Consider the following 20628-nt stretch of genomic DNA (forward strand, 5'->3'; position numbering starts at 1 on the left):
TTTATTAAAGCCAGCAAAAGACAGACACTGTTGTTTTTTTACATATGGTATTCATGAATTCTGAGGTCAAGAGGGTTTGGCCAAGTAAAACACGATTGCTCCGTTTTGCAGACTAGACTACTTCATCAGCTACTGATGAAACAACACAATGGGTGAAAGCTTGTCTCTCTGCTGGATATTATTCATTAAAGGGGGAGACCAGCTTGACTTGATATACTTAGACTGCAGGATAAAGAGTTTGGAAGAAAAATGCCTCTAAAACGTTTACCGTAGGGTTATATTCAATATAATTATTGATTTTCCATTGCTGTTTTTTAAAATTTCTTCTCATTATAACTTTTTCAAGACAAGAATTACGAGGTAATATACAATAGCCATTTTAATTTGCAAGATATTGACAATATTTATTTTAGCTTGGATTTTTTCAAATGGGGATACCTAAAAGTAGATAAAGATTTTGTTGTGTGCTTTAAAGGAGGGGGAGGGAGTCAGGTGGCTGAGCGGTGAGGGAATCGGGCTAGTAATCCGAAGGTTGCCAGTTCGATTCCCGGTCATGCCAACTGATGTTGTGTCCTTGGGCAAGGCACTTCACCCTACTTGCCTCAGGGGAATGTCCCTGTACTTACTGTAAGTCGCTCTGGATAAGAGTGTCTGCTAAATGACTAAATGTAAATGTAAAAAAAAAAAAAAAAAAAAGACATTATTATTAGTAATCAACATCATTTTTAATCAATGCATGGTTCGGAGCGGAGCTGCAGGCATCCTATTCTCAATCTCTTACACAGTTGGTTCACATCTATCTTTTACTTCAGGAGATTGATTAGATGGCACATTTGATTGGTTGAAATGTACTCGCTTCCCTTGGTGAACAGTAGGCTCATACTTCTGCACACACAGACATCACACACATACACACATCACATGCAGTGTGTCAGAGGATCTATTAACTTAGCTCAATAAAATCACAAACGGCTCCAGGGAAGACAGTTTAGGAACTTCAGACGAACACACTCCAACTTGAATCACTTTGTCCGACAACAACGCCAGATGGACCCGCGCTCCATTGCACTCGCATAATCTAATTGAGTCTAATCAAATGAAATGTAAAGAATGTGAAGTATGCAGGTATTCCCTGGGGAGCCACGGCAGACGCGAGTCTTATCCGATGAGAGGCTCCACCCAGGAACCGCAGAGTCTTGAGTCTGGACTCTGAACGACCTCCACAGGAGCGCTTGTCTGGGCGTGGGGAGGGGGGGTGGGGCGTGACGTAGTGGGCGCTCCCTGACACGACGTCAGCGCGGCACATCATCCGTCACCCAGCGGTGGATCTTCAGTGTGGCCGCGGGCATCACGTGGCCGACACGTCATTCATCTCCTGGTCGTACTGTGAGGGGTCTCAGCATGTAGGCGTGCGTGTGTGTATGTGTGTGCGTGCGTGCGGGCGTCCGTGTGTGAAAGGGGAATGAGGCGAGCCGCCTTTGCGTGTTCGCCTATGCTTGTGCACGTGTGTGCTTGTGAACAAGAGAGAGCATCACTGGTTCAGGCCGCATGCACTGGACGTGTGTGAAGGTGTCCATGTGCGAGACACAGAAGAGACACATTGGGGGGGGGGGGGGGGGGGGGGGCGTTAAAGAGGGGAAGCCTGGATCTTATCATGGGTCTATTTAACACTAGCCAGACCTCCTCTCGGCAACAAATTAGGACTTGGGAGCACCGGTCCAGACCTGGGCCAAGACAGCCCTCTGACGAAGACCAGACAGGCTAGGCAGCCGTGGACTATGATAGGACAGGAATGCTGGGAACATAGAGCTAGGACAAATAGAACACTTACCATTGTTCTACTGGTGTAATGTTTTTTCAGAGATTTGAGAGTAGTTGTTGTTTTTGTGGTGTTGCCTTGCCTTCCATTCTCCTCATATCTATGGTTTAATTAACAGCTGTACTAATGACAATACTGTGTACGTTTTCCTAGAGATGTATTTGATCTAGGCATGGTGTTTCTATCGCTAGGTAGGGCAGCAGGGTAGCAGAGAGGCAGTAGGGACCCAGACTCTTGGCTGTGGTGCTCCGTCTTGAGGTCACCTGGAGAGTTGCCAGGATCATTGCTATCGAATCCCCCCTCCCAGTACACACACAGACACACACATATACACGCCCACTCCACCCACACACATTTCCCACCTCTCATTCGGACTCACCAATACACTCACACTTTCTTCCACACGCAAACACACCCAAACCTGTCTCACAAGACTAACACGCAAGGTCTTAATCGTTGTACAAACACCCTCACATCGACCCTGGAGGATGACAGGCCCAGCTAGTGCACCATGGGCAGTAATGTGTGACCCGTCATTGACCCCTGGTGTGTCCTTGCCAGGTCTAAGTGATATAAGGGTTGTTTTCACAACCACAGTCACATGGGACTGAGCCCACTGGACTGTGTCTAGGTTCACGTCTCATTCTGCGGCTGCCACCAAGGGAAGCGTTACACTGTCCAACACGGTTTCAGATCTGCGCTCACTGTAACACTGCAGGTACAGAGTGCCTTTGAGAAGGCTCACTGTATATAAAAAGCACGAACGTTTTTGCCCTCGTTTTTGAGAGGTTCATTTCTAAAGCGACATTTTGGCCCGCTGTGATGTGTTTCGCTTGTTTGGGTCGTGAAAACTCCTCGAAAGGCTGCAGATCGGGGTATCTAGTCAAAAGAGGGAATGCGATTTCACTTTCAAATGACGTCGTGACATACCCATAATTTCCATCTGTTTTGCTTGTTCCCTCGCTTCAGAATGACCTTTTGCTTGATGTCAGTATTCACCTTTGCAAAGCTGGAGGCTTTTGACCGACATAAAAAAGTATTTGACTGATATTTGGGTTTGCTGTCCTGTGCGTCCACCAAGTTCCCCTTGACCCGAGGGTTCGTGACGGCCCTAAAGGTTTGTGCAGTGTACGGTTTGTCAAATGCACCACCCAATGTTTGAATTCATTGCGTGCTGGGAAACTTCTGTGACATTACCATCATGTTTACTCCTCCAATGGATATTTTCACAGAAAGCTTTCCAAAGAAACAACAACTTCATTTTGGAAATCTGTTTTCAAACTGTCCTTCGTAAAAAGCGTTCGGTAACTACTGTAAGCATAGCACAGTTTCTTTTTCACAGATTTTTCTCCTGTAAGGTTGCTACAGTATTATGTCCCTGTTGGTATCACATATGGTCCATTCTGAAGTTGTTAATTGATGTCCATGCTGTTGGGTATGATTCCAGAATGACTAATTGTGCTAATATGCTTGAAACTGGTAAACAACTTAAAAATATACATTTGTGGTATATGGGGATAATGATTAGGATTTTATTGAATAACCACTATTAACACCTGTACCAGTTTCAAGTTTCAAGATTGCTTCACCACTGGTGAAGCAATCTGTTTTTGGAATCAGTAATTTTAGATTGTGGATCTGATCTGCAAAGCTATGACTACTGAGAGATATGTTTTAAATGGTTCTGTGTTTCTCTGGGTTGTGTTGGTCATTATGAACTTACAGTATGTGCCCAAAAAAGGTTTGACTTAGACTATTTGATTGTAGTGTAGCTGTGTTCTACACATGTCTGTACATGTGCGTCGGTATGTATGTATGTGTTTGCATTGTAAGTGCTGCATGCGCTCACTGCTAAGCGTCGTAGGACCCAATCATCCCCCATAATGACCGCATGACTCCTCCTTTTATGGGTACTGTGTCCAGCCGGCCTGGCTGTCCCTACCGTGTCTGCATCACCTCTCCGACTCTCACTGGCAGCCAAAATAAACCCAGCTCTGTCCCCCGGCCGATCCTCCCTTCCTCTCTCCCTCCACCCCGCCCTTCACCTAGCCCTCCCTGTGAAACCACAAACACCGCCTCCCACCTGCCACTCATTCATTTCCCTCTGAATCGTTCCCTTTTTCCACGCCCTGCTACTGTACTGCCCCATCCCTCTCTACCTCTCTCCTCCTCATCAGCCTGTGGCTGCTCATAGCCTACCCCTTAGGCTGACCCCCCCAGACAAGTTCTTGACCCTTCGCACGGCCCTGTACTCCAACCACGAGCTCCGAACCAAGATCCGGGCAGCACACACTGCACAGTAGCCCAACTCCAACACCAGCCCCTTAGGCTTTAGATTCAGCCCCAGCCCTGGGCCCCAGTTCTAGACCCACGCACCAGCCCCAAAACCCTCAAACAAACTCCCTCTCTAGAGCTCCATGCCTGGGCCTAACCCCACGCCCACAGCACTGCCCACAACCTCCCACCCCCCTGGCTCCATGGCAGTGCCCCCCAAACTTAGCCCTTACATCCAAACCACAGCTCTGCCACCCTCCCTGGGAGAGCGTGACACCAGGGTGGCATGCCATGCCAGGGGCTGGCTCCCGCAGGGGTTTCAGGTCCACAGACCGACGAGGGGGTGTTTCCTGAATACGAGCGCAAGGTTGGTGAAGGATGGAGAAGACAGCGCAGTGCCACTGAGTGTAAGGGAGTGAGTAGACTGGAAGCTACAAGGAGGAGGGTGCAACTGGAGGCAGGGTGAGAGGTTTTGAAATTAAATTAAAATAGCGTCCAAACCAATCACTTTCCACAGCTATATATAAAAAATGAAATGACCATATGAAGGCACAATTGGTATTCAGCACTTGATTGTGTGCTTGATTGATTGTGTGTTTCATTAGTCTATATTATTAAACTAATTCAAACAACCATTCATATTAACAACATTTAATTCAATTTATTTATTCATTTTTTGGCTTGGATATGCAAGTCAGTTGTTAGGATTTGTGTTAGCAACCAACAAAAACCAGTAGCGCAAAATAGTTGCTCTTCTTTAGAATCAAACTGCCATGCAATTGCCATGCCAACAATTAGTTTAGAAGCACAGCGCTTTTCCAGAATCTTCCGTACCATCACACATTTCATTCAGCCGGCATCCATGATTTAATACATCTTAGAACACAGCCTTCCATCTGAAGAGCAGAACACCAGCGGCTGTCTATCTCTTCAAAATCAATTCTCACTCATAAATCTGATTCAGAATCTCATGTGGTTATACCATTAAGCTTTTCTCCCAGTTTGACATTCGCTCACGCGAGACATTGCCTCAGACAAGGCAATACGACGCAGGCCGGGATAACCATCACACAGAGAGGTCTTTAAGGAGAGAAACAGAACGGGAGGAAGAATGGAGCATGATCCAACACTGCTCTGGTCCACATTTCCACTGGATGAGCTGAAGCTGTGGAATAGGGTAAGTGGTTTAAGATGTGCTAGAATGTATGCGCACATGTGTGTGTGTGTAGCGTAGAGGAATGTGTGTAAGTAGTGTGAGGGAATGCCTGTGTGTGTGTGTGTGTGTACAGTGTACAGGAATGTATTGGTGTGTGTGTGTGTGTGTCAAAAGACCTGACTCTGAGTGAGACGTCCAGGTTATGGATGAGCCACCTGTGTGCACCATGTGGAAGAGATTGTGTCGGTCAATGGCTGGCAGCTGGAAGCAAGTCTCTATCCAGACGTTGATGCATTAGGAACAGCAGAAGCATGTCTTGGAGCATGCGTTCGTGTGTGTATGTGTGTGTGTGTGTGTATGTGTGTGTGTGTGTCTGTGTGTGTGTGTGTCTGTGTGTGTGTGCACGCACAATAGCGCGGCACCAGCAACAAACCAGCCTATGTGTGTGAATCCTGTCAAACGAGTGCACACTGAAACAGGCCAGGAATCAAGCTAAACGTACAAGCTTATAAAATCAGCACTTAGCGACCACAACACAATCGAACGCCACGGTAACCCGGGCGTTTATGTACTCCCACAGAGCCAGCTCATGGTTAACGCCTCGGACAGACATCTGGTGTTCCTCTGGCACCACCGATGGGTTTGACCTCAGGAGTCAACGCCAGGAGGAGGCCGTCACGGCCGGCCTGCGTCATGATGTAACGGCACCATTACAGCCCTCGCTGCGCGCGGCACAGACATGACCGCGCTTCGTGCCGCCAATAAACCCACTTCCAGTGCTTCCACACTCGATCAACTCTTGATGGGAGAACTGCTTCTGCTATAGCACGTATACCTGACTGAATTTGTCCCTGAGAGAGAGCATATCAAAATGTAATTTTTAATTATGTGGCCAACAGGTCTAGGACGTCCATATAATAGTCTCTATTCATGTTTTTTTTTTTCATGTCAAAAAAGAAAAAAAAGAAAATGGAGATCTTGAACAATTAGACCCGTTAATACAGCGTCTGCAGCTAATCCTAAAAGCACATTTCTGTTACAAGAGTGCTTTCAGAATCTCAGAATACGCCGGAACATCTGCGAAGCTACTCTGCGAACTAACGTTCGGGACCTCGGAGCGAGAGCAAACATCAGGAGCATATTGGGAAGGAATTAGGGGCGGCTTCAAGGAGGCTGTATTGTTAAGCCTTCACCAAGAGCTGTCTGTTTCAGTCAATGTCTACAGACCCATCGACCTGGCAAGGCACCCGGGTTTCCCTTTATACATGAATTATAACTCTGTGGCAATCTGGGGATCCAATCGTTTGGTGTGTCTCTGAGGTATTTTGTGGCCCTGGCTGAATGGCTACTCAATGACTGCCTTTGTGCTTTCCATTTTCTTCAGCCTTTAGAAAGTGAGGTAAGACAGGATCTTTTTTCGAGATGGAAGACCAGCGGATGGTGGAACGCACTGACACACGCGCACACGCACACTCCTGTAAACACCCCGCCCCCCCTCCCCCTGTAAACACCCCCCCCCCCCCCCCTGTAAACACCCATACGCTGCACACACATCTACCTAATCCCCCAACCCCCTTCCTCTTTGCTCAAAACAATCACGCGCACGCACACATCAACACACACGCCGCACATCCATTCACGCACACACACATACTCACACAGGCAGACAGGCAGCCGTCATCGGCTGGAGCTGCAGAACAGATGACAGATCTCCCTCCCAGCGTTGTGTTCGTTCAACAAAACCACGGCAGATGTCCCCGGGCCCAAAAGCAGGTGGGCCGGGGATACTGCACCAGCCTGGGCCTGGCAGCGCTGCAGACCTGGTGGGTATAACCTTTAATTCGCATGCTTTTCCTGGCAAGCGGGCGAGGGGTGCCATCTGCCCTGGCTGTATTGCAGGAGGCACGCGTGACTGTGCGCGTGTGTCTGCGTGAGTGTGTGTGTTTTGCAGCAGACCAGACTGCTGCACACACTCTGCTCTGGTGGTCCGACGGCTTTGCCGAGCAGACCCGCTTTGCTTTCCAAATGCACCCCCCCACCCCACCCCTGTCCCCCCGTCCCCTCACCAGACACACACACACACACACTCTCTGTCTCTCTCAGAGGCCAAACTCTTCACTTTGGAAAGATAAAGGGATGTGGCCTCTTTCAGAACCCTAACAGTGCTGCCATAAGGCGATCATTTGACTTTGAAATGCGCCCTTTACAATTGGAATGTGTGTGCTAGTGTGTGTGCCTATGCGCGTGCCTACGCCTATGCGCGTGCACGCGGGTGCATGGCTGTGCACGTTTGAATTTCGACAACGTGTAACGTCTTCAAATACACACCCGGCCACCTGATCCCGAGAACAAGTTACAGCACATGCAAATTCATCCCAGCTGTGAGGATTCACGGCGTGTTAATAAAGTTTCATTATTCAACAATATCCTGTTTAAGCCCAATACTATGATAACATTCATTGAGTTCCTGCGTACTCCATCATGCAGAGGCAGTGTTTTGTTTGCTCTGTTTGTCTAAAGCAGATGCCATTAATCTGTAGCAGACTGAGCAGACAACGACATACTAATACAGACAACACTCCACTGTAGAGCAACACCAGAGGAAAATGGAAATAAATACCAGGGGATTTAACCAGACAGGGAAAATAACATTAGAATGGAAGAAATAATGCTGGAGAAAATGAACTGATACTATCTGAAAGAAACGTTCAACAAATTGAAAAGGCCTTATCACACGACACAGGGAATCTGCACGAGTTGTTTGTTTGTCTCTTTTTGCTTTGGCGGAAGTAATTGTCTTGATTTTTGCCGAGGTACGTCGTCGTCTCAAATTGTTTATCCCATTTGTATCATGTATCATGTTTTTACTTCACAAACATTCAGGGAATCTTGCTCCGTAGTGTATGAAGAACACATCAGAGAAATATTTGGAAGCTTTTAGACCAATAAGTGCATGGGTAACATAGGCAGTGGGGATTTATTAATGCATACCTGAAATGAAATGTCTACCAGAGGGAAAACCGGTCAAAGACAACCTGGTCCTAAAGCAATGTACCGACGTAGTCTACTGTACACTAGATGCAGTCATATCTCCTCCTCCTCCCTCTCCATCCTTCCATCCATCCATGTCTATCCTCGAGAGGAGAGGAAGACAAACAATGACTAGGTAACAATGACAGTGACTTCAACGGCTAGGGAAAGGGAGCAGGAAACAGAGACACAGTGAAACAGAAACACAAAAGCATGAGAAAACGCCAGAATAAAAATAGTCAGAAACAGAGAAGGAAGAGACACTCTGAGAGACCGAGAGAAAGAGAGAGAAAGAGAGAGAGAGAGGCTGAGACAGGGAAGACAGAGAGACAGAGAGGTGATAGCAGTGAGCAGACACGAGCCTGCTGTGCAGTGCATCACAGCGCCTCATCATTCAGCTAATTATGATCAGACGTCTCCCTGCAGGCGCGTAGCGGTGGAAATGGAAAGGCTTTGTTCTCCCACATCCTGACGAGGCTGATGGGGCATGGCGCGATGCAGATGAGAGACCCCCCCCACACACACACACACACACACCGACACCCCCTACGCACGCACGCACACACACCAACACCCCCCACTCCCGCCCCTGTCTCTCTGATCGTGTGTTACAAACTGCCTATACGATGTCACCACGCGCACATGCATGCACGTGCGCACAAGCACACACGCAAGCACAAACAACCAGCCCCGCCCGCCTCAGCTAAGTGCCACCGACTGCCTATACAACATCTCTCAGTTTCCACACACACACACACACACACCTCTACACCCTCGCTCATAATTACACTCATAGAGAGACACATACAGTATTTATACACATATGAATAAACATGCACACAGGGGAAGTTCACATTCACGCATTAAAACGATGTACGCACACACACACACATTAAAACTGTCTCGATAAATGTGTTCAATTACAATGTGGCTAAAGACAGTCAACCAACCCCAGTAGGGGCTAGAAGAATGACAAGCATCATTTGTTTCAATCCTGCACGTTCATTTAGTCTCTCCTCTCTCTGTCGACATTAGCGCGTGACAGCTATCCCTCCGAAGTAGAGACCACCTGCTCCGCCCAGAGCTGAGCTAACTATCATAACCACATGCGAGTCCCACGATTTAGCTTAGAGGTCGAGCGTTAACATTGAGCCGTTAGCACGGTTAGCCGCGACCGAAATGTGCTTTTTCTCCTCTTTTTTTTTGTTCACAGCGCAAAGACATCTGCCTTTCACGCCTCAGTGCAGCATCAGAGTGGCGTGACGGTAAACGACGCCCCCCCCCCCCCTCCACACCGCGTGCTAAGATTGAGCTGCGCTGGTCTCAGCGGCCTTGCTGAGGAACCGAGGGGTTCGGAATAAACGGGGGTCTTACCTGCGGGGTGTGTGGGAAGAGTTTGGAAGGTACTGTATGTTGATGGCACATGCACAAGCAATGGGGGGCCAGTGCGGATACCCCTGAACACACACGCTGTGTGCATAGACACACACTGAAGCACGGTCATGCTCAAACATACAGTACAGTACTTGAGCACTTAAATACTCCTACACGGTTACATGCACAAACACACACACAGATTAGCATGCTAAAAACATGAAGAACAATCTAGGTAGTGTCATCCCAACAAACCAAGTCCGGTCATGCTTAAAGGTTTGCCGCCTCAACCCACACAAGGTCTAGCATACTAAACAGCATATTTTCCAGGTCCAGCATACTAAATAGTCCTCAAATCAAATACAGGTAACTTCATACATTATGAATGATGCATTACACCGCATGACATTGCCTCTCACCAATGGCAACCTGACATTGACATCTTGTCCATTACGGGGTTGAACAAAACAGCTATAGAACTAATGCACACCAGTGAATAGAGAAAATGTTGATGGGCAAATGATGTACCATTAACATGTGACAGAAGGGCGCTGCGTAATGGTCGACTGTCGCACTTGATTACAAGCTATTACATAAATGCTCTTTCACACTTTGCATGCAACACCGCTGTGGGGGCCAGTCAGGATATGCTGATGAGCTGATTTAGTTGGGAGAAGACAATGAGAGAACCTTTTGAGTGAATTTGTTTTTGTTTGGTTTTTCTAGGTGGGGGTTCCCGAGGAGCAGAGTGCTGGTGGTGGTCACTCCTCCCATAAAATGGATGTTTTGATGACTTCTTCATGTGTTTTTTATGTCATGTATTGTACGCAAGAAGCTGTCAGTGGTTTCAAAATAGTACTTTTCCTAGCATTAGGTGTATTTGCTCTATGCATGTGTAAATGATTTCTCGGCGAACCAAAATGTGTTTTACAGGTTATGAGGCAGAGATTTGCATACAATAGCTTATACATTTTGGTTGGGGTTGCTCAGGACACAATGGCATATAGGAGTCAGAAATTGTTCTCAAAGCCAAAAAAACATTTTCAAATCACGTAATCAATTATTATGGCCTTGCCATTTTCAAAAACATAAGCAAACACACACAATATGTATTAACATTGATGACGAGGTAAAACAATATTGCTCTCACATTACCAGCTTTTACCATATGGCCTTTAGCCATTTTAACATGTTATCCTTGCTCAATTGCGAATCAATAACACTCCCATGTGCTCAAAACCCAAAGCAGGTGTAAACTCGACCCTAGCCAAAAGAGCTTATTCACCTCACTAAACACTGACAATACACAGCCAACAGGCTCTTTGTGGGGTGGCCATATTGAATGTGAGTCAATACCTCTGGTCCATAATAGACAACCAAAGGCACATTCAAGAACATCAATGTGAAGTTAAGTGTCTCTCTTTCAGTTCACTTGGAATGGACTCCAGACTGGGATCAAAAAACTGCACTGTGGGAAAACTCATCGGGATATTTCTGCGAGGGATCTGTGTGAATGAGTGTGTGACTGTGTGTGTGGGGAGGGAGGGACGGAGGGAGGGACGGATTACCTATCTGTTGAATGGCTCAGGCAGCTGGCAGTGAGAGTTTAGCTAAGAGACACAATCCACCCCAATGCCACACACACACACACACACTCTCTCAGGATCTCTGGTCCAGCTGGTCCAGTAGTTGGCAGCCGGGCTGGGACCAGAGCACAGGGAGACTGGGCAGAATGCAGGGTAGAGCCAGCCAGTGTGCTGGTGGTAGTGGTTGTTGGGCGGGCGCCCGCCTCTCTCCTCCCAGCCGGGAGACTCTGCCAGCCAGCTCCTATGCTCTCTGGGCACACACACAACCGTGTGGGATTGTTTACAGCTCTTTTTATAGTCCAGTAAATGAGCCTCTATTTTCTCCCAATCTACCCCTGCTGTGGACTCGTCCCAGACACTGGGAAGTGGCCCCGGGAAACCATAATTATATCTGGCAAAGTCGGGCAGGCGTGTGTCCGTGTGTGTGTTGTGTATGTGTGCACGCGTTCAAACCCCCTAGAAACACAGGAGCAACCTACGCATTCGACACATGAATGTATGTGTGTAAACCTTTTTTTTTTTACCTTTTTTTTTAAAACCTTTTTTTTTTTACTTGCTCTTTCAGACATACTTTCACACACACACACACACATATAAACCCCACCCCAAAGATGTGTTTGGCCACCATCTCCCCGTCTGAAACATATGTTTTGCCAGCACTCAAACCCAGTGGCCTGCCTCTCTGGGAGACCCCAAACAGAAAAGGCCAGTGGAGGATCATGCTCTGAGTGCATGCTGCTCGTTCTGTTGCTTCCACCTCTGGAGCAGTGGATCCCAGAGTGGACTAGACACAGCTTCATCTCCCTCAATCTCCTCTATTAGAGCACTAGCCTAGCCTCCTCGTTTGAAAAGCCCTGACTAAAGCACCCAGTTCTGTTTGGCAAAACGTTGGGTATGACTTCTATTACTCATTCAGAGCTCTCTCACTCCAATTAAACTCTGTTTCCAGTTATCTAACGGCAAATCCCAAACAAACATATTTGAAGTAAATCTGCATCTTTTTATTAAATAAATTCAGTTCATTTTTGTTTCACCCAAGGCCGTCATTATAGGAGGGGGGGGGGACGGGGGACGGTAGGCACTAATGTTCAGGCACAGTTAAATTGTATTTAATAATAATTTGATTACTCCACAAAGGTTTAACACGAAGGCACGTAAGGAGTTTGTTCACCACCCAGAGTGTCATAGGGGGTAGACTGACTAGTAGCTACTTTAATTTTAGATAAATAAAAACCCGAACTGAATGAATGTAACAAATCAGCCGAGGCTAAAGAAGGTTCCAGAAAGGTCCGTTCAAGTCCCAGCAACCAGACTCGTTCGAGACAGGTTCAAGTAGTCAAGATAATTGCGAAGATGTTGGACAGCTATGCAGGGCCAATTGATGTTTTGGCAGCAGGGGCAGGAGTTTGAGGACAGGTCCAATGATTTTGATCCACTCAAGCCCTGTGTGGCGTTCACTGCCAACCACTTCATTGAGGTAGACATAGGGGAGATTTCACAACAGATGGCTTCACTGTTCAGTGTCAATCCTGTGGAGATGGAGGTTATACATCTCTGAAATGGTGTCCAGATAAAATGTCCAACATTCCAGAGCCTGGAAGACCGAGGAAACAATCATCAAATTCAAAAAAGCAATTCGAAACAATGATGCTTCTTTTGCTGATTTGAGTGTCATGGAATCTCAATTCAGAACAAGACTGACAGATGAATATTTAAATGACATCAGAGTGAATCTAAGTGGATACACTCCACCATACACTCTGATGGATTCCAGGCAGTGCCTGTCATCTAACTGAGCGTAGGAAAGAGTGAACGCACTTATTACATACGTGGACCATACAACAATGATATGATTTTGTTATGTGAAATGAGGTGATGTGTAGTATTGATATGTGGATACAGAAAATAAGTTTAAGGAGGAAAAGTAAAAGATAGCAATGTTTTCTATGACTTTGATGTGAATTGAAGACGTTTTGATATTTTACGTAACCATCATGATTTACAGCATGCATTTCATGTGCTGTTGATGTGAATTATAATTGATATACTGTATTTTGACACTAAAAAGCTGATTAATTTGAGTGTTTTGATAAGTCATGTGAATAAATCATATAAGACATAAGTATCTCTTGGCCACTTGATGTTCATTTCAAAGTATCTTCACAAAAAGGTGATGTCCTTGATGTCCTTGATGTCCTTGTGGCTAAAAGCAGTGGTAAAAAGAGGTAATGTTCACGGTAAGTGTGCACTGTGAAAAGTGAAACATCTTTGTAAGTAAGTACCTCTAAAATGCCCGGCGTACTCTAACAGGTCCCTCATCCACCATCTCGCCAAGAAAAGACAAGATTGACAGAAAACCACATGGGTTGAGGTCCTTTTTATAGACCTTTACTTGATAAAAAAAAAAAAACATACACTCACTAAACACATCTAAGTTGACTTGTTGACATTGTTTAAAATAGGATGTTATGTGACTAAGTGTGATCTTATGTGTCCTCGACAAAGCAATGGAAATCCAATTCCTGTAGACCCAGGTATACTGGGCTAAACCTTTGTTTGTGTAGCCTACACAGCAATAACTGTAATATTACCAGAATTAGGCCTACTTACTTTTGCTAATTTGATTCTGGGGGTGTGAAGTCTTGTGGACTGTTGTACTTTTCCCTTGACGCAATCTATCACAAAGTCCGCTTGTATTTAATGAGTTTGTCATGGAAAGCTGTGCACTTAATAGACTCATTTAATTTGATTGAATTGTTTGAGTATTTGGATGGCTGGTTTGCGTTTTTGAGAAATAACTACACCAGTAATGTTGAGCAGCCTTTCCTATCGTCAATGCAATAGGATACCAAGAAGGATACTGCTTGGGTGATAAGTTCATCCCTTGGTGCAATGTGCTCATATTTCTTGGCCTGTTTATTTTTGCAAACGCTCATTCAAACAATGTCACTGTTTGACATGCACATCAGCTCTGGACGAAGACACCTGCCAATGGGTAACTTCATCCAGTGCCCGGTTGTCCAGATACACAGACACACACTGACAGACAGAGATGCTTGTCTAATAGATAGATGTTATACCAACGTTAACACCTAAACCCTTGGTACTACTCTGCCTCCTTGCTTATGTAACTCCAGCATGACATTTCAACCTTAACCCAACCCACTAAACCAAAGGAGTACGTGACGATGTTTTATGCTCACGGACGTGTGGATTCACCCTGTTCTCGGTCTGTGATTACAACATTATCAAACACATACTTCCTGTGAAGGGTTACCGCCGCGGGTTTGCATTGTGAATGTAAAAGCAATTATCAGAGGGTTTGTCTGAAGACATCTGGTGTCAATTGTCTGAGAGCTTCATAGTTCTGACAAGATTGGCAGCCACAGTGACGGCACACCGTGCCAGTTCTCTGATCATACCAGAGACCTCTTAACCCTTGTGTTATCTTCGGGTCATTCTGACCCATCAGTCATTGTGACCCACCGTCGTATTGCGACAAATTTACCTCATACAAAAACAAAGTGAAGCATTTTCTTTTAACTGTCGGGCTGTCTCAGACCCCCCACATTGGAATGGTTAAAATAAAATTATTTTTATTTGTTTTTGTATTGGGTAAAATTGGGTAAACACAACAATGGTTCGTTATGAACCTTTGGGTCATGTGACCCGAAGGCAGCACGAGGGTTAAGTGCCTGTGTCTGTTTCTCATGTGTGTTTTTCAATGCGTCCCTCCGCCCCCTCTTATTCAGTTCCATTCACCAGAGCGATTCAAGCTTTCACGGTAATAACGTTAAATGAATAGGCCATCAAACGCCGGGCAGAGAAATTTGAGGGCGCTCACTCGAAAATTGCTCCGTGGCTGCAATTGGGTAAACATCCTCCCTCTCTTTCTCGCCCCGCTCTTCTTTTTTCTTCTTCTTCTCCTTTCATCTCCCTCTGTCTCTTACATATATCCTCTTTTAACAAATAAGCCGGAAACTCTTCGGTTAACATTAAACGGTAATGAATACAATCCAGAGGGAAACACATTTCAAGGATGATTTCATATTCTCCAACGCTTCCAGAGTGAAGATGAGGCGTGAATGGGGTTGGAGACGGCCTCAGTGGAGAGGCTGTTGATGCACCGCACGAGTCTTATCTGTCTGTGACGACGTTATTTCAGCGTCTGTGTCTTAATCCGGCCCACGATGCACGCTGTTTCATACAAACCACTGCATGCGCGCATGCATGGGAATATCATAATGATGCAGTTCCTTGAACCCGCGTCTTTGGGTGTGATCGCAGGAAGGATTTGTACGGCACGGTCGTCGTGAGGGATGGGGTAAAAGAAGGGACCTTGCTGGACTGAGATTCGTGGATGGACGGTTTAACGCATCAGTCATGAAGGGGGTTCCACTGGCACGCAGTGTTTTCCACTCACCTCGCACCAGTGGCGATTTTAGACCCTTTTTAGGGGTGCTCAAGCACCCCTACATTTCATCTCAGCACCCCTAAAAATAATAATAACAATACAAATTATTATTGTTTATTATCATTTGATGCTGGTAGTTCATGAAGAAAAGGACATCAATATTTTGCACAATAATACATAAATGTATTAATTGTTATCCAGTGAAATTAGGGATTTATTTACAGGCAGATTCATGCGTTTAACTTTAAAATGTAATACATTTTAAAGTAGCTACAGGTAGGTATGACAGCTTGGAACTTCTGATCACATAACAGAGGGACAAGGTCAAGGTGAACTTGATCATGCCACATGGGGAAATTCATGTGGTCATACACGTCCCGTTTAGAAGACAGAGGTACACTGTACGCACACTAACAAACACACACACATATACGCACATACGCATAACGAGTATATACGTACACATGAGTATAGCTGTCAATCGGTTGCTGCTCAATAACACAGTTAAGAACTTTGTGTGAAATGTGCATAGAATATAATTTTGGGCACTTTCTTCACATCATTGCTGTGGATTATACAGTCAGCAAATAGCTTTGCATGTCGGAGGTTACGGGACAAATCCTCTCCTTTGGGCTTAGGAGAACAACTAAGCGACAAATACGGGAGCGTGACGACACTAACTCATTTCATCCCCTTCCTCCCAATTCGAATCCTCTCAGTAGCTGTGCCAAGTTAGCCTGTTAGCGCCAATCAAGCTAACAAAGGGGTCAAGCGCATTTCAATCCTGTCTGTGTAAATCGGTTCATGTCAAAGCGGTGTTTGATGCGGATGGATCATGGCAGACAAGTTGGATTTGGCAGCTCAAGATGGGATGTATACAGCTACATGGGGAAGACAGGAAGTAGTCATTTAAGTTATTCTTTACCATTCACTTAACAAATTAGGGTTTGGAATTTTTTTGAATGTATTATTTACTATAGTGAAATTTGTCATCAGTAAAGGAAGGATAATAATGTCATCCGTCATGTAATAATTTGAGGCAAAACTCAATCTTCTTTCGATGATCTTCTTTTGAACAAGAACCTAACTGGACTGCACTTATGAGAATGCACTGTACATTTGCTTTGATTGGAGAGCTTATTTTCTGCTATGCACTGTACATCAGTGGAAATACATAAACAGGCCCAGAACGCTGGGCGAGGATGAAGAAGACCCTGCAAGGCAAATAGGAATTTTCCACCTACAGGAAGCAGCTGAATTCACTCAAGAGGCAGGTCAGCTTCCACAGGAGATGAAGAGAAAGAGGGGGACAGAATGGAGGAGAGGTGGAACGAGGGAGAGCGAGAGGGAGCGAGAGGAGGAACAGATAGAGAAAAAGAATGGGAAAAGATGAGAAAGTGAGTGAGAGGGAGGGAGGGGGGGACGGGACGAGGGGTAGATAGCGAGAGAGGCCAGGATCAAGAGCCACAACACGAGACAAGGAGCAATAGGGAGAGAGAGCAAAAGAGAGGGAGGGGGAGATGAGGTGATTGCCCCCCCCCCCCTCCACACACTCACTCCTCCTCTCCCCCAGTCAAAGGGTGAGTCAGGGGGCAAGTATGCAGCTGGGGAGAGATGCTCCCTTCCTGGTACCAGCAAGTGACGAGGCCTGTGCTCTGTCTCTCTCACACGCACCCCCGCTATCTCCTGGGCAGGGGCGGGGAGGGGGGTGTTGCTCTGGCGCAGGCATGGTGTCGGTTGAAGATGTATGTGTGTGTGCGTGTGTGTGTGTGGGGGGTCACAGTAGGGGGCATGAGTGTCTGGATATGAAAGGGAGGGTGGGGGTTGAGTCTGTGTATGGGGAGGGGGGTTTATGATCTTGCTGTGTTCGGGGGAAGATGGGGTGGTGCTTGTCGGTTGGGAAGAATGCAATGCAAGGTTGGCGCTTGTGTGTGGGTGTGTGTGTGTGTGTGTGGGTGTGTGTGTGTGTGAACAGAAGGTGTGTGTGCGTGCGTCCTTGCTTGCTTGCGTGAGTGGAGGGGAAGTGAGGCGTGGTGCGTGTGTAATGAGACAGTGCAGGTTGGTGTGTGTGTATGTGTGTATGCAAGGGTGTGGGTAGCTGGTAACTACTCGACAACAGCAGGGGTCTTAGTTCACCCAGACAGCAGGGCTAAAACCACAGGCTTCTGTTTTAATGGGTCACAGGTGGCAGGCCTGATAGCTAACCACTGGTTCAAAGATGGAATGATGGAGCAGTTAGGAGGTCTTAGTTTGCGTGCGTGTGCATGTGGAAGGAATATGCACAGCCACAATGTCCCTATGCGCGTACGCGAGTGCGTCTGTGTCCATATACGTGTGAGAGAGTATATGAGACAGAAAGGGTGTGTGTTTTAGACATCATGTGTGCACGGTCTGCTTGTGGATTTTATGCTGTTGTTTCTCAGTGTGACTAGGAAAGCCCAATGCTGATCTTATTTGGAGGCGGGCCCAGTGCCCTGGTGATGACAGACAGTTTGGCATCAGCTTGTGGTCGTGCGCCTGTCGCTTGGGTGGGATGAGAAAGGGCCACAGGTGTGTGTTCCCCCACTTTCATCATTAACCAGGAGCCTGGCACAGAGTGAAACCCCACTTACACACACACACACACACATACACACAATGGACTGCACAGTTGTCACAACACATTAGTTCTCTCTCACGCGCACGCACTTGCACTCTGGCACGCACACACACCTCATGGTTTCATAAAACACACTGTGATTAGGGACGACAGACAATGAATCAGACGCTGTTGGAGAACACGTGCGCACACAGACCACGGTGAATGCAGTGCTGGATCAATCAGCATAATGAATGCAGAGCATTTACATGCGCTCATTTATTTGAGCCCAGAAGCGCGCTGGTGTGATCTGAGTCCTGACCTTCAAAAAGGATGCAAAGGGCCCGGTGTGTAAAAAGACTCAACAAAGGCAATATAGCCCTCAGGCCCCGCAGAGAGCATGAAGCTACCGTGTGTGTGTGTGTGTCTGTCTGTGCTTTGTGGGAGGACAGTTAGAAGTCAAATGCAAATATAAGAGGAGTCTTTTTTTTCATGCAGGGATCAGACACCTGTGCAAACTGCCATGTCACTTCTCCCGAGTGTGTGTATGTGTGTGTGTGTTTCATTGAATGTTGACTTGGACCAGACTGTGAGCAGCTGACAACTCGTCAGGTGAGTGGGGCGGGGTTTGTATCTGTTTGTATCCTTAGACAAAGGAAGGGTTTACAAAATATATAGTTTATAAATTTGAAACAAAGAAATTACAAGCAGGGACAATGTTGGCTGACTAGACTAAGATGTTAATTAAATGTATGCCGGATTTCTTGAGGCAGACATTGGATGGTTTGTGCAGCACACTTAGATTGTTCCCCAAACACCTGAATATTATTTCCAATTGTCCCTAATGCATTAAACGGGGGAATAACTGACATTAACTCTAGATATATAACTATAATTTCAGGAATCTCTCTGTGTCTGTCTGTGTGTCTCAATCATCTCGAGAACCGAGCATTGTATGGAGTTGCAAGTGAGCAGGTGTATTGCTAAGGACCCAAGTGCAGTGCAGTGCCGCATGTGACTTTCTCCAACTCTGCTACTACACTACTACTATGCAATAGATAAACTATTCACTCATCACATTGCCTCTGTCTTTTCCTCGATTTTCCTCCTCTTCTACTGTTTCTTCCCTGGGTATCAGAGGGCTGTGGTATTTTTTACATGATATTTGAATTACATGATATTTGAATTAAAAGCTGTACCACAAATACAGCACAAAATATCATGTCAGTACACTGCACTCTACTTCAATGGGAACCCTGAGTAATTTAATGACTTCTCCCATTCATCCCCTTTAAATCCAATCACTTACAAAGAGATAAAGAGAGCGATAAATGAGATCTTTCTTTCTCTAATATGCGTATGACACAATGATATCCTCTGAGACCTTTGTTGACCCCTGGCTAAAGGGGGGAGAGAGAGAGAACAGAAATAAATACTGTGAGAAAAAGAGAGAGATGGGCGTGGATGACAGGATTTTGTGAAAACAGAGATCTGTGTCGAGCGGGGTCACTCTCTCTTTCCTTCCCCCCCCCCAAAAAAAAAAATCAAAACAAGGGGTTAAGACCAGTGCCCCCCTGGACGTCATTAATGGCATACTTGATACCTAGCTTCCATTCCTGCCCTGCCTTTCCTCCAGTAGCTCGAGTTCAGGCCCCAGGCCATGTCAATTCTCTCTTAAGAGTTGCCAGTCAAAGACACATAGACACCGGATCACTTATCAACCATCTCTCCCCCACCACCCAACTGTCTACAATTGTTGGGAATGTTACAAACACATAGAGACAGAAAAAAAGGGTGAGAGATGTTATACAAATGTATGACCTTTCTCTTTAGTCCATGCATTGACCTTCGTCGCCTCTGTTGCAAAAATACAACGCTACAATCTTGTAAACCAATGCTAATCGTTCACGCCCTGATGTGTTCTGAGGGCTTCACTGGTCACCTGACCTCAACTGGCTAACGTCACAATATTCTCCTCAACAGAGAATCTAGGGGTCAAACACAATATCCCAAGGAAAAAGTTACACTTTCAGTTTCATTGCCCACTTAAGTGGATAACAGCCCACAAATACATTCTTACTGTACATGAATCCAGCATGCTCGACTGGGTCGGGTAATCATATGGGTCAATGAACAGGAAAACATTAGGTCTATGACTCTTGTCCTGTATGTACAGCATGTATTTTTCACCACAATGTACCTGAGAAGATTCCCGCATGATTCCTCCAATCCTCGATACGAAACCTAATTTCAGATGGTTCTTTTATTGTTCCAAATGGTTCTATTTGTACAACCTTGCCTTTGTGTACGGCAACAGTTTCAAAACATCCGCTTTGCTACAAGATTGGAACCCCCAACTCCACACCCATTGGTGCCAAACCACTGGAACACTGGGTT

Source organism: Osmerus eperlanus, chromosome 20 (assembly GCF_963692335.1).
Source record: "Osmerus eperlanus chromosome 20, fOsmEpe2.1, whole genome shotgun sequence".
Taxonomy (NCBI): Eukaryota; Metazoa; Chordata; class Actinopteri; order Osmeriformes; family Osmeridae; genus Osmerus; species Osmerus eperlanus.